The sequence below is a fragment of the Ovis canadensis genome, chromosome 2, assembly GCF_042477335.2.
Source record: "Ovis canadensis isolate MfBH-ARS-UI-01 breed Bighorn chromosome 2, ARS-UI_OviCan_v2, whole genome shotgun sequence".
Classification (NCBI taxonomy): domain Eukaryota; kingdom Metazoa; phylum Chordata; class Mammalia; order Artiodactyla; family Bovidae; genus Ovis; species Ovis canadensis.
In genome coordinates this window covers 97,861,751-97,874,385 of record NC_091246.1, presented here as the reverse complement: position 1 = coordinate 97,874,385, position 12,635 = coordinate 97,861,751, and the positions used below count along the sequence as shown (strand labels likewise).

Genomic DNA, 12,635 nt, shown 5'->3' with positions numbered 1-12,635 from the left:
TTTTTTCATACCATTGGAGCTGTACTAGGGAACCTTGTCAGCAAAAGCCAGTATCCCAGTATTAAATGGGAGAAAGCCCAGATGACCTGAGTTACTTCTGACTTCAAGATGGTGTGATTATCTGTCTCTAAGCTGTATCCAAATTATGACAACCAAACCTAATTTTGTTCTCTTGCTCACCTCACTCAGATGAAGAGCATTTTAAGAAACATGATGCCTTAGGAGCCATTGCTGACACCAGGAGGCTTCCCTAGTGGCTCACATGGTAAAGAATCTTCCTGCAATGCAGGAGACCAGGGATCGATCCCTGGGTCAGGGACATCCCCTGGAGAAGGGAACAGCTACCTGTTCCAGTATTCTTGTCTGGAGAATCCCATGGAGCCTAGTGATTAATTGCAGAGGATGAAGATAGAATAGAGCCTGTTATCTTTTCTACTATATATATATATATTTTTTTAAATAGGATAATTGCTTTACAATATTGTGTTGACTTCTGCTGCACAGCAGTGTGAATCAACTATAAGTACACGTGTATCTCCTCCCTCTAGAGCCTTCCTCCCACCCGACCGTCATCCTGGCCCTTATCGCCGAGCACTGGGCTGAGCTCCCTGTGCTCTGCAGCAGCTTCTTACTAGCTCTCTGTTTTACACACGATCGTGTATATATCAGTGCCACTGTCTTCATTTGTCCTACCTTCTCCTTTCCCCGTTGTGTCCACAAGCTCGTTTTCTATGTCTGCCTCTCTATCCCTGCCCTGGGAATAGGTTCAACAGTACCATTTTTCTAGATTATATACATATGCATTAATATATGATAATTGCTTTTTCTCTTTCTGACTTACATCACTCTGTATAATATACTCTAGGTCCAGAGCCTGTTATCCTGAGATGTTCTCTTCAGTTCTACCTAACTCACCAGTGTGTGAACCTTTTCCTATAACAGTGAAACAATATATAGTTCTTTAGGAGGCTGTCTGCATTGATCTGCATGAAGGAAGTAGAGTGTGTTTAAAGTAAATCCTTATCTCCTCAATCTTTGTAGGTCAACAGTAGATATTCAGAGCAGCTTATATAAAACAAGTGTAATTTAATGAAATACAGCTCTGAAAGTGTTAGAGAATGAATCAAACTGTAAAATGTGCCAGAGGTTTCAAAGTAAAGTCATATTTCAGTGTACTGAAATAATGTTCACTGTGAGGCAACATATATACAGCAATATTCTTTTACTTCTCACCTTCATTAGAATAGAAAGTACATATTTAACAATTAATTTGAGATTTGAATGTGACTCAAACTACCATTCCAGCTATAGTTCATCTTTTATCTTTTTTTTTTTTAAAATTTCACTTGAGCTGCAGTCAAAGCTCATATGTAGGTTTAATACAGATTTCATTGAACACACAAGTTCCATGATAGAACTCATTTTATTAGACCCTGCACTCAATACAAAACATCAATTGCAGAGGGTCACGCTGCATCTTTCTAGCCGTCACACCAATATCTTGCTAAGTGCCATCTGCAAGGTCTCAGGTTCTGTATTTATACTGGAACTCATTTAGTTTGATCCGAGAGCTATTTCCAAAATGCCTGCAGTATACAGAAAAGCACTTTATCAATAGTCCATTGCTGTGGAGATAGAAATAGCAGTAAAATTCTCTATGGTATAGATATTTAGATAAATGGTGATAATAAATTTAAAGAGAAACAGTTCTAAGAAAAGTTGTATTATAGTAAATGAACCGACCTGTCCTAAACTTGTGTAACTCAAAGGAGATTTGGATACTTCAAAACTCTTAGATTTTAAAATGTAAAGCTGATATTGTTGTTGTTTAGTCACCAAGTTGTGTCTACCTCTTTTGAGACCCCACAGACTATAGTCCAGCAGGCTCCTCTATCCATGGGCTTTCCCAGGCAAGAATACTGGATTGGGTTACCATTTCCTTCTTTGGGGGATCTTCCTGATGCAGGTATCGAACCCATATTCCCTGCATTGGCAGGAGGATTCTTTACCACTGAGCCACCAGGGGAACCCATTGGAAGCTGGTTAATTCTTCTTACTTGATGTATCTGTAAACTTAGGAAGCTACTACCAGATGATAGAATTATCTTGGCAGAGTTCTAAGGACTAGGTAAAAATCTTTCTCAAACTGTGCCTGATAGATCTTTATGACCTTTGATAGGCCTGAACTCTCACTCTGACACCTCACTATCTTTTCAGGTGAAAAACAGCACAAGTCTGTATTCAGAGAAAGGAGAACAAAGTATTTCAAAAAGTGATTAGTCATTCACTTCGATGACAAAAACATTGTTTGCAGTGTGGACTCAGGGTAGAAGATGTAAACCTGGTTTCCACCATTTATCAGTTTAACCAAAGACTCAAGGCAGTTACAACATCTCTGTGTTTCAGGAGTCTCCCTTCACAGATTTACTTTAAGAATGAAATTACTCACAATGGGGAAGATCTTTGCAGTTTGCAAAGCATGTCTGCATTATGCATTTGCAGAAATGAATCTGAAAAGGTCAAAGATAGTTGAAGTCTTTGAGCCCAGACTTAGGAGTTTGAAATTGGCTTCATTCTCTCCTTTTATTCTGCAGAGAAAGAAGAGCCTTAAAAACATTTTGGAAAAGGATTGACAGGATTCTTGCTTTGATTTAGAGAACTTAATCTGGTGAAATTGGCTAAGGACTTGATACAGGAAAAGAGAGAAACACTATTGTTGAGGCAATTGACTCAGCCAAAAATCAGATGCAGTAATAAAGGTAAGGAGGTGGGAGCTATAATCCTTTGGCATTATGGATTAAAGGATGGCAGCAACATCCTTTGTTTCTTCAGAAAAGTCCATCTGCCTTCTTTCAAATTGTAGATTATAGAAGAACATCAAGGCCTGACATATGAGTTTGGACATTAAAAATAAATAATAGGAAAATTAATAGAAAAATATTGGTTAGTAACTATGGAGGCATTTTAGGAGTATGTAGATTGAATAGTGAAGTGGCTGAAATCTAAGAGGCTTGTTGTTGTTCAGTCACTCAGTTGGTCTGACTTTGTGACCCCATGGATTGCACCAAGCCAGGCTCCCCTCTCCTTCACCATCTCCCGAAGCCTACTCAAATTCAGGTCCATTGAGTCGGTGATGCCATCCAACCCTCTCATCCTCTGTTACCCATTTCTCCTAATCCATTCTCCTACCCGTTTCTCCTAAGAGCTAATGTAACAGCTCTTCGCATCAGGTGGCCGAAGAAGCCTGTTAGGAGGCGGTCAGAAATTCTAATATTAACCCAAGGGTATTAAAATTCTTGGATTCTCCCTCCTAACAGTACTTTCTCCCTAGATATTGAACCTTACTCCACCCCAACAACACATTTATATATATGATTTTTTTCTACTCTTTGAAGTTTATCTAAACAATTGCTATTTTTGTCCCTGTACTTGGGTCTTACACCAGGAATTTCCTGAATGATTCCACAACTACTTTCAAAGGAATAACTTCTGAATAACTGATTTGGAACTATAATCAGAGTCATCGTGCCCAGTATTATGGAGGCACAGATGTGCTTCTTTACAAAGAGTTTGATGAAGAAAGCGTTTGAAGATACAGGCAAAGAAGATGAGAGGTTGGCTCTCAGAACTAATGAAGAAAATGAAAACTGGCCAGTTCTTAAATTTCTTTTAGAAATGAGCCTTATTACTGTATCGGGCAGAGACCATGCCTTTTCTATGTTAGGAGTTTTTGATTTGGTAGTGAATGTAAGAGAAACCATTATAATTTAACAATTATTATAATATCAACTCTTTGGAACTTTAAGAGAACCTCACGCAAAATCATTGGCAGTGCTGCTGCTGCTGCTAAGTCACTTCAGTCATGTCCAAGTCTGCACGACCCCACAGATGGCAGCCCACCCTTTCAAACTGCTGCTACTGCTGCTAAGTCACTTCAGTCATGTCCAACTCTGCACGACCCCATAGATGGCAGCCCACCAGGCTCGTCCATCCCTGGGATTCTCCAGGGAAGAATACTGGAGTGGGTTGCCGTTTCCTTCACCAATGCATGCATGCATGCTAAGTCACTTCAGTCGTGTCCGACTCTATGCGACCCTGTGGACAGCAACCCACCAGGCTCCTCTGTCCACAGCATTCTCTAGGCAAGAATAGTGGAGTGGGTGCCCATTTCCTTCTCTGATTTTTCAAACTGGATAAGAATAATTTATTATTGTTGTTAAAATTATGTTTTGGAAGTAATCCTATTAAAGTTTTTCCAAAATGCAATACTCATAATTTCAAAAAAATTCCATTGTATGGGTTATATGTGTGTGAGTGTGTATGATTCCATAAGTAAAATATGCTTCAATAATGGTACTTAAAATGGTGATTGTAGGTATACCCAATAGTGGCTATTTCTTTAGTGGAATTTGGAGACCTGCTTATGGATAATATTGCTATTTGGAAATTAGCTGAAAAGGTCAGAAATAAGCATATCCTTGTTATATGCATGCATGACTATTGAATTTCTATCTTTCAATATCTAGTTATATTTCTTCATCCCTTCAACAGTGATAAAATCATACTTTTAGGAAGTCATCACAAGTAATAAAGTAATATTTAGCAATGAAATAATCTCTTGCTAAGCTTTGGAAATGAGGACTAGAATCAGTATTCTGTAAAGTTTATAATGACTTTTCCTGTGCTCTTGCAAATAGTTCTTATTTTAATGTAAATATTTTCTTTTAATAAAACATGTAATATAGAGGTTGAGTCCTATGTTTACTCTTGCAATACTATTGGATGCTAAAATATTTTCCATCAGGGAAGATATTTACTTAATTCTTCAAAAAATATCAACTTTTACTTTATTATAAAAATAAAATCTAATGTACTTAAATTTGAATCTCAGTTTTACTACTTTTAGGTCATATAATCTTGAACTAATTTCTGTACCTTAAAAACTCAACATAGTAATAGCTTATTTTAATGAGGATTAAGTGAATCAATACATGTAGAACATTAGAATGTTACATGGCTATTGCATGCACGCTGTCTCTTCAGTCAGGTCCAAATCTGTGTGATCCTCTGCACTGTATCCCGCTAGGCTCTTCTGTCCATGGGATTCTCTATGCAAGAATACTGGAGTAGATTGCCAGGCCTTCTCCAGGGGATCTTCCCAACCCAGAGGTAGAACCCAGGTCTCCTGGATTGCAGGAAGATTTTTTACCATCTGAGCCACTAGTAAATACCTAAAAATTATAAGTGTTATTATTAACATTACTTAATACATTTATAAATTAAATAAGATATCACATTTTTATATGAAATTATATAAACACATATACCTAGCATGGTGTACAACAGGGCTAAATTAATGGTAGCTAAAATCTGTAAGGTAAAAGATATTGGAAATATAGAAAAAAGTACAGAAGAAACTAAAAATTATTAATACTAAAATCTTCAGTTCATTCAGTCTCTCAGTCGTGTCCGATTCATTGCGAACCCATGAACCACAGCACGGCAGGCCTCCCTGTCCATCACCAACTCCCGGAGTTCACTCAAACTCACATCCATTGAGTCGGTGATGCCATCCAGCCATCTCATCCTCCGTCGTCCCCTTTTCCTCCTGCCCCCAATCCCTCCCAGCATCAGGGTCTTTTCCAATGAGTCAACTCTTCTCATGAGGTGGCCAAAGTACTGGAGATTCCACTTTGGCATCATTCCTCCGAAAGAACACCCAGGACTGATCTCCTTCAGAATAATGGGTTGGATCTCCTTGCAGTCCAAGGGACTCTCAAGAGTCTTCTCCAACATCACAGTTCAAAAGCATCAATTCTTCAGCGCTCAGCTTTCTTCACAGTCCAACTCTCCCATCCATACATGACCACCTGGAAAAACCATAGCCTTGACTAGACGGACCTTTGTTGGCAAAGTAATGTCTCTGCTTTTGAATATGCTATCTAGGTTTGTCATAACTTTCCTTCCAAGGAGTAAGCGTCTTTTAATTTCATGGGTGCGGTCACCATCTGCAGTGATTTTGGAGCCCCCAAAAATAAAGTCTGACATGTTTCCACTGTTTCCCCATCTAAAATCTTAACCAGTGACAAAAAGGCAGTATTTTATTTATTTTGTCATATATTGTTGAATTCAAGGGAGCCTGCACTAAGTGAGATCACATTTTTGAAAGCAAGTAAAATATTTATTTATTCATAATTATTAATAAATTACAAAATAAAGTAGAAGTATGTAAAGTTTGCTATATGCTTATTTAGTATTGTTAAGCTCATAGTAATGGCACTTTTTAAAAGAAGAAAATGTAAATTTAAAATCCATTATTAATAGTTTTGGGCTTCCTTGGTAGCTCAAATGATAAAGAATCTGCCTGCAATGCAGGAGACATGAGTTTGATCCCTGGGCAGGAAGATCCCCTGGAGAAGGGAATGGCTGCTCACTCTAGTATTCTTGCCTGGAGAATTCCATGGACAGAGGAGCTTGGCAGGCTACAGTCCATGGGCTCCCAAATAATTGGGTATGACTGAGCAACTAACACTTTCACTTTTCACTTTCATTTATTTTGTAATATTTTTGCACATGGATAGTATACACAAATATACACACGACTTGAATTTTAAATCGTCTGGAGCTATCATCTGAATCTGACCCACTATGTAGTCAGTGGATGAGCACCATCAGTATAACCTAAGCCTGTGATAAATATTGACTCTTGAGTGTACAACTCTCACATCTGTACATGACTACTGGAAAAACCATAGCCTTGACTAGACAGACCTTTGTTGACAAAGTAATGTCTCTGCTTTTGAATATGCTCTCTAGGTTGGTCTTAACTTTTCTTCCAAGGAGTAAGCATCTTTTAATTTCATGGCTTTAGTCACTATCAGCAGTGATTCTGAAGCCCAGAAAAATAAAGTCAGCTACTGTTTCCACTGTTTCCCCATCTATTTGCCATGAAGTGATGGGACCAGATGCCATGATCTTCGTTTTCTGAATGTTGAGCTTTAAGCCAACTTTTTCACTCTCCTCTTTCACTTTCATCAAGAGGGTTTTTAGTTCCTCTTTACTTTCTACCAAAAGGGTAGTGTCATCTGCATATCTGAGGCTATAGATATTTCTCCCAGCAATCTTGATTCCAGCTTGAGCTTCATACAGTCTGGCATTTCTCATGATGTACTCTGCATATAAGTTAAATAAGCAGGCTGACAATATACAGCCTTGACATACTCCTTTTCCTATTTGGAACCAGTCTGTTGTTCCATGTCCAGTTCTAACTGTTGCTTCCTGACCTGCATACAGGTCATACAGGGAAAGGCTCAAATCCTGCTTTATTATTTATTAGTAGGGCTTCCCTTGTGGCTCAGTTGGTAAAGCGTCTGTCTACAATGCGGGAGGCCCGGGTTCGATCCCTGGGTCGGGAAGATCCTCTGGAGAAGCAAATGGCAACCCACTCCTGTACTCTTGCCTGGAAAATCCCATGGATGGAGGAGCCTGGTAGGCTACAGTCTATGGGGTCACAAAGAGTCGGACACGACTGAGTCACTTCACTCACTCACTCAGTGGCTTTTCATTAATTTACTAAAACTGAGCCTGAGTTCTCTCATCTTTAAAATATAGAGAGGTTAATATTACCTACCTTATAGGGCTGTTGTAAATATTAAATTAGACAATTCCTATGAAATGATAAAAGTCAATTCCTGATACATTGTAACCAACAAAATAGTAATCATCACCATTATGATATGATATGACTATTATTATTGGTCAAAAAAGTCACAATATCAAAGAGATTATGGTATAAAATATGAGTTATGAAGACCAGTGATTAATTATTTTAAGAAACAGTTTATCTCATTACACTTGTTTTTGAGTTAAAAAACACTATCCTAGGATAGCATTTACTGTTTTTTGGGTTTTTTTTTTGGTCAACTAATCTTTCTTTCCTTTATCCTTCTCTCTTTTTGTGGATTGCAGAGGAGAGTTGAGCAGAGTTGGAAAGTAGCATTAGGACAATGGGAAAGACATTCTAAATCTAAAAAGAACATTTTATTTCCCTTTTTCAAATGTATAATTACTTCAAAAGTAAATTCACACTTTGAATTCATTGAATTTAAATTTCCTGTATAAATATGTAGTAATTATTTTTGATAATAGATTTTTAGTTTCATCTAATAATTATTAAATACTGAAACTATGCAGAATAATCTGTGTCTTGCATGTTGACCTCATTGTCAGATTTTATCCTTTGAAATGGTTTATTGGCATAGCCAAAAATACTTTCTCCTTCAGGCTTATTTTCTTCTTCTCTTCAGACAAGTACATTATAACAAAATACCATTTTGCCTTCTGAAGTAGAAGATTGAAAATCTTCAAATATATTAATTATTTGAACATAAGTTTCCTTCTTTCAACTATTTAACAAAAAAAAGAATTTAATGAATGCCTAGATGATAGATACTTTGTCATGTTCTGAGAATTTCAGGGTAAAGCATGATAATATATTTGCTTTCAAGATGCAAAACACCGAACATGTGACAAGGTTAAATCCTATTGTGTTTCTTTAAACTCTTTATAAAACATGCTATGTAAATTTGAAGTATTATTGTTCTGGCCACTAATATATGGAAGTCCTTCCAGAAGCAAATATCATTTTTCTTTTTGCATGTTTTGGCAGCCTTGAAACAAGGTTATGAAAAGAGACTTAGAGCAGTATACTAAAAGTGTCCCAGCATGAGGAGACCGACGCGTCAAACTGGTAAGTGAAAGAGATGGTTCATGGGTGTCTGTTTTATGCATTATTAAATCTGCTGATGCCATTTCTCACACAAAATATCCTCAGAGCTTATAAACAAAAATGAGAATGCTTCTAAAATATTGCCTCTGAAATTTATTCTCATTACTTAGAATACCTTAGGGAGTTGGTATTAGGTGGGAAAAGTCACCACTTCCGTTATAGACAGACAGGGATTTAAAGTAGCTTTGTGACTTTGCGAAAGTTCCTCAATTCTTTCAGTCTTATTTTCTCATTTTAAAATGGAGATTATGGTTGTTTCCTTGTCATATTTTCCTACAAATTAAGTAAGAAATTGCTTATGAACAGTCGAGCATTTCCTTAGCAAAGAAGAGGAGATAAAAGATAGGACTAATATTTATTGAATGCATTCCATGTGTCAAGTACTAAATGCTAAATACTGCATTACTTTAGTGAATATCACAAGAACCCTTAAGTTTGAAGCTATTATTACTCTCATTTTGCTGATGGGGAAATTGTGCTTTTGAAAGATGTGTGGCCTGCATTAAATCACACATTGCTCCTGTGACAATTGTTTGAACGCAGTTCTGTCTGATGCCTGAGTTTCTGTTCTTATATTTATGCATAAAGCCAACAGACATTTATCAGGCATCTAATCAATACCAAGCTTCTTTTAGCTAAGATACTGTGCTGTTTCCCAAGTGATTATTACTTAGAACATAGCAGCCATATACTTATCTAAAGTTTTATGTTGTTCAGTCGCTCAGTTGTGTCTGACTCTTTGTGACACCGTGGTCTGTAGCAGTCCAGGCTTCCCTGTCTTCCACTATCTCCCAGGGTTCACTCAAACTCATCCCTTGAGTTGATGATGCCACCTAATCATGTCATCCTCAGTCACCCCTTTCTCCACATGCCTTCAGTCTTTCCCAGCATCAGGGTCTTTTCCAGTGAGTCAGCTCTCAACTTTAGAGCTTGTAAATAATTTATGAATAAGTAATTCTGTCTAGTTTCCATATAATCTCTATGGAAGACAAAGTTGGGATCTTTTCTCATATTTTTTAGAGATGGAAAAATTGAGGTCCAGCATGTTGAATACATTCCATGTGCATATAGCTCTGTGCTTCTCAGACACTGTGCTTAAGGGTTACTGTTAATTCATTTAAATCCCTTATAGACTGAATGCTTTTATAAAATTGCTAAAAAATTATTACCAGGAAATGACTAAAAGGCATGTTAAATATACATATCCACATATTTATTCTCATTTGTCATTATCTTGCAGACATAAAACTACTGAATGTCTATAAAAGTTTCTAATGCTTGTCCTCTGTTCCCACACTTCCCATAATACAGCCCAATTACCATGTGTAGATTGGCACTAACCTGTAGACCAGGCAGTAAATCCTAGCATCAGTAGAGCTAATATGAGGGAAATACAATGCTTACTCCTAGACATCCAGTCTTCTAGTCCATGTCGTTTCATGCTGTTCCTATTGCCTCAGCATACAGCAAGGAGCTTGTTTTATAATCTAAGGGACAAAAGATTGAATTTCAAATTGTTCACGGGCAGTCACTGAAAGAAACTTGACCATAACAAAATATCTTGAAAGAATTATATAAAACAATTAACATTAAAAAAGAGTTGAGAGTTTATAGGGGTGATTTATTTATAAGAAACCAAGACTTAGAAAAAAATTGATATGCTGCTGATTTTCTCATGGTATGGTTCTTCCCCTTCTTTTTCCATTTTATTTCTTCTTTGAAACGTGAAGTTAAGTTGTATTTAGAAGGCTGGGCCTTGTCACTTCCTGAACAGTGTATAGCCCTTGTATAATTCTAAGAGATAAAGTGGATCTGGGCCAGCTATGAAATGTAAATGAATTCATCTCCCCACTACACTAAAAAAGTCTGAAAATAAATGTTGCCTGTTTATTTCAAAAAATACCAAAGAAGAACCAAAGAAGATTACAGCACTTTGGGGGCAAAGTAAAATGAACACTGAGTCAGCAATGAAAATTTACTTCATAAGACAGTTTTGTGGCTTTCTCAGTTCTACTGAGATGGATCCAAATGTTTACATGTGCTATGTTATTAATAACTGTTTTTCCATCTGTGTCAAAGTAATATTGCACAGATGTTCAGGAATAACTTTTGGTTGTGAGTAAATATTAGAGGAAGATTGAATTTTTCTCCAAATGATGCTGATGGGTTAGTTTTTTAATCACAGTTTAAGATGTCAGTTGTTGTTTGGAAGTTCTACCAGATTAATAGTCCTTAATGCAACTTAAAATGGCTATAAGGGTGCAGATAAAGATGAAAATTTATGACAAAATTCAAAACTGAGACTTTCAACCAATCTATTATTAGCTTCTGGGAAGACTCCATATTGCTAAATTAAAATTTGCAGTCTGAAGTAGAGCAAGCCCATGGCCTTAAGTAATAGAGAGTGAGACTCTGTGTTCCTCACTTACTTTCTGCCTCCTAACTCAAAGATCCATGATTGGTATGACTTAAAGAGTTAAGCAGCCATATCTTGACACCTCCCTTCAATCAGTGCCTTCATATCTGTATCTATTTTAGGATTATCTTTCCTGATCCCTCTGAAAAGGGTAGAAAGGAAGGAAGGATTTACGGAAATGCATTGTAACCAAGGAGAAAGAGGTTTTGCAGATGTGGTGATAATGGGATTAGTGGTAATAGCAATAGTACTTGTATGTGTATGAACAGAGAAGGACAGAGTGTGGAGAAAGGATGGTTCCCTAGCATTCTAACAGAGGCTTTGAATGTCTGATACTCATTGGAATTTAAGCCTGAGGTTGTTCACAGTCTACTCAACTGTGAAGCTTAGAGGCTTTATACAAAAATATCAAGTTATCAGTAGGACCAAGGGCTAATGGTCAAACTTATGCCTTGTCTGTTGAGAAATACTACCCTTCAATGGATTTTTCTCACATTCTCAAATACAGAAGCAATAGCAACAACACAATCAAAGTCAAACATGATCTTGATAATGATTACTTTAATGTGGGGAATGAAAACCTGAGGTAAAGCATGTGTAGATCAATGAGTTAATATGAAACCAGACAGATATTTTAGAAAATTTTATTTTATCCTTTTAACATATGCATTGATTAACTTAGAAATACAAGCCATTAACATTGAGAAAGTTGAAATGCAAAAGATTGAAAGGAAACAGAAAATATAATAGAAGAATTAAATTGGCCTTCATAGGCAAGGGACTTCCCTGGTAGCTCAGCTGGTAAAGAATCTGACTGCAGTGCCAGAGACCCCAGTTCAATTCCTGGGTCAGAAAGATCTGCTCCGGAGAAGGAACAAGCCACCCACTCCAGTATTCTTGGGCTTCCCTGGTGGCTCAGTTGGTAAAGAATCCACCTGCAATGTGGGAGATCTGGGTTCTATTCCTGGGTTGGGAAAATCCCCTGAAGAAGGGAACAGCTACCCACTCCAGTCTTCTAGCCTGGAGAATTCTTTGTGACTGTATAGTCCATGGGGTCACAAAGAAACAGACATGACTGAGCAACTTTCACTCACTTTTGTAGGTAACAACTAACATAATTAGATTTATGGAAAGCAGACCGAAGAAGCACTTTTAGAATGCAGAAGATAAGGACAATGAAAATTATGAGGAAAAAAAAATAATGACTAATATGGCAAACAAATAAAACATGGTAATTAATCATGAAAAGAGAGGAAACAAATAAAAAGAAGTCCTAATCAATGAATCACAAGGGAAAGAAGTGTTGCTCAAGGAAAAAAAAAATGAAAAGCATGTCTTATCCCTCTCAAATTTACTTGGTAAGATATGAGATATTTTTAATATTGTGTGGGAATTCTATATTTTTTAAAAGTTAGGAAAATTTAGTGGTAA

The 12,635-nt window shown here is 37.0% G+C and overlaps 1 protein-coding gene across 1 annotated transcript in view; it reads left to right on the top strand.

Annotated features, from left to right (window-relative positions):
- LINGO2 (leucine rich repeat and Ig domain containing 2) overlaps window positions 1–12,635 on the top strand; it is a 1,426,386-nt gene that overhangs the window by 812,298 nt on the left and 601,453 nt on the right. The window contains exon 4 of the mRNA XM_069574164.1: window positions 8,669–8,749. The gene's annotated coding sequence lies outside the window, so the exon portion shown is untranslated. The remainder of the gene's footprint in view (window positions 1–8,668; window positions 8,750–12,635) is intronic.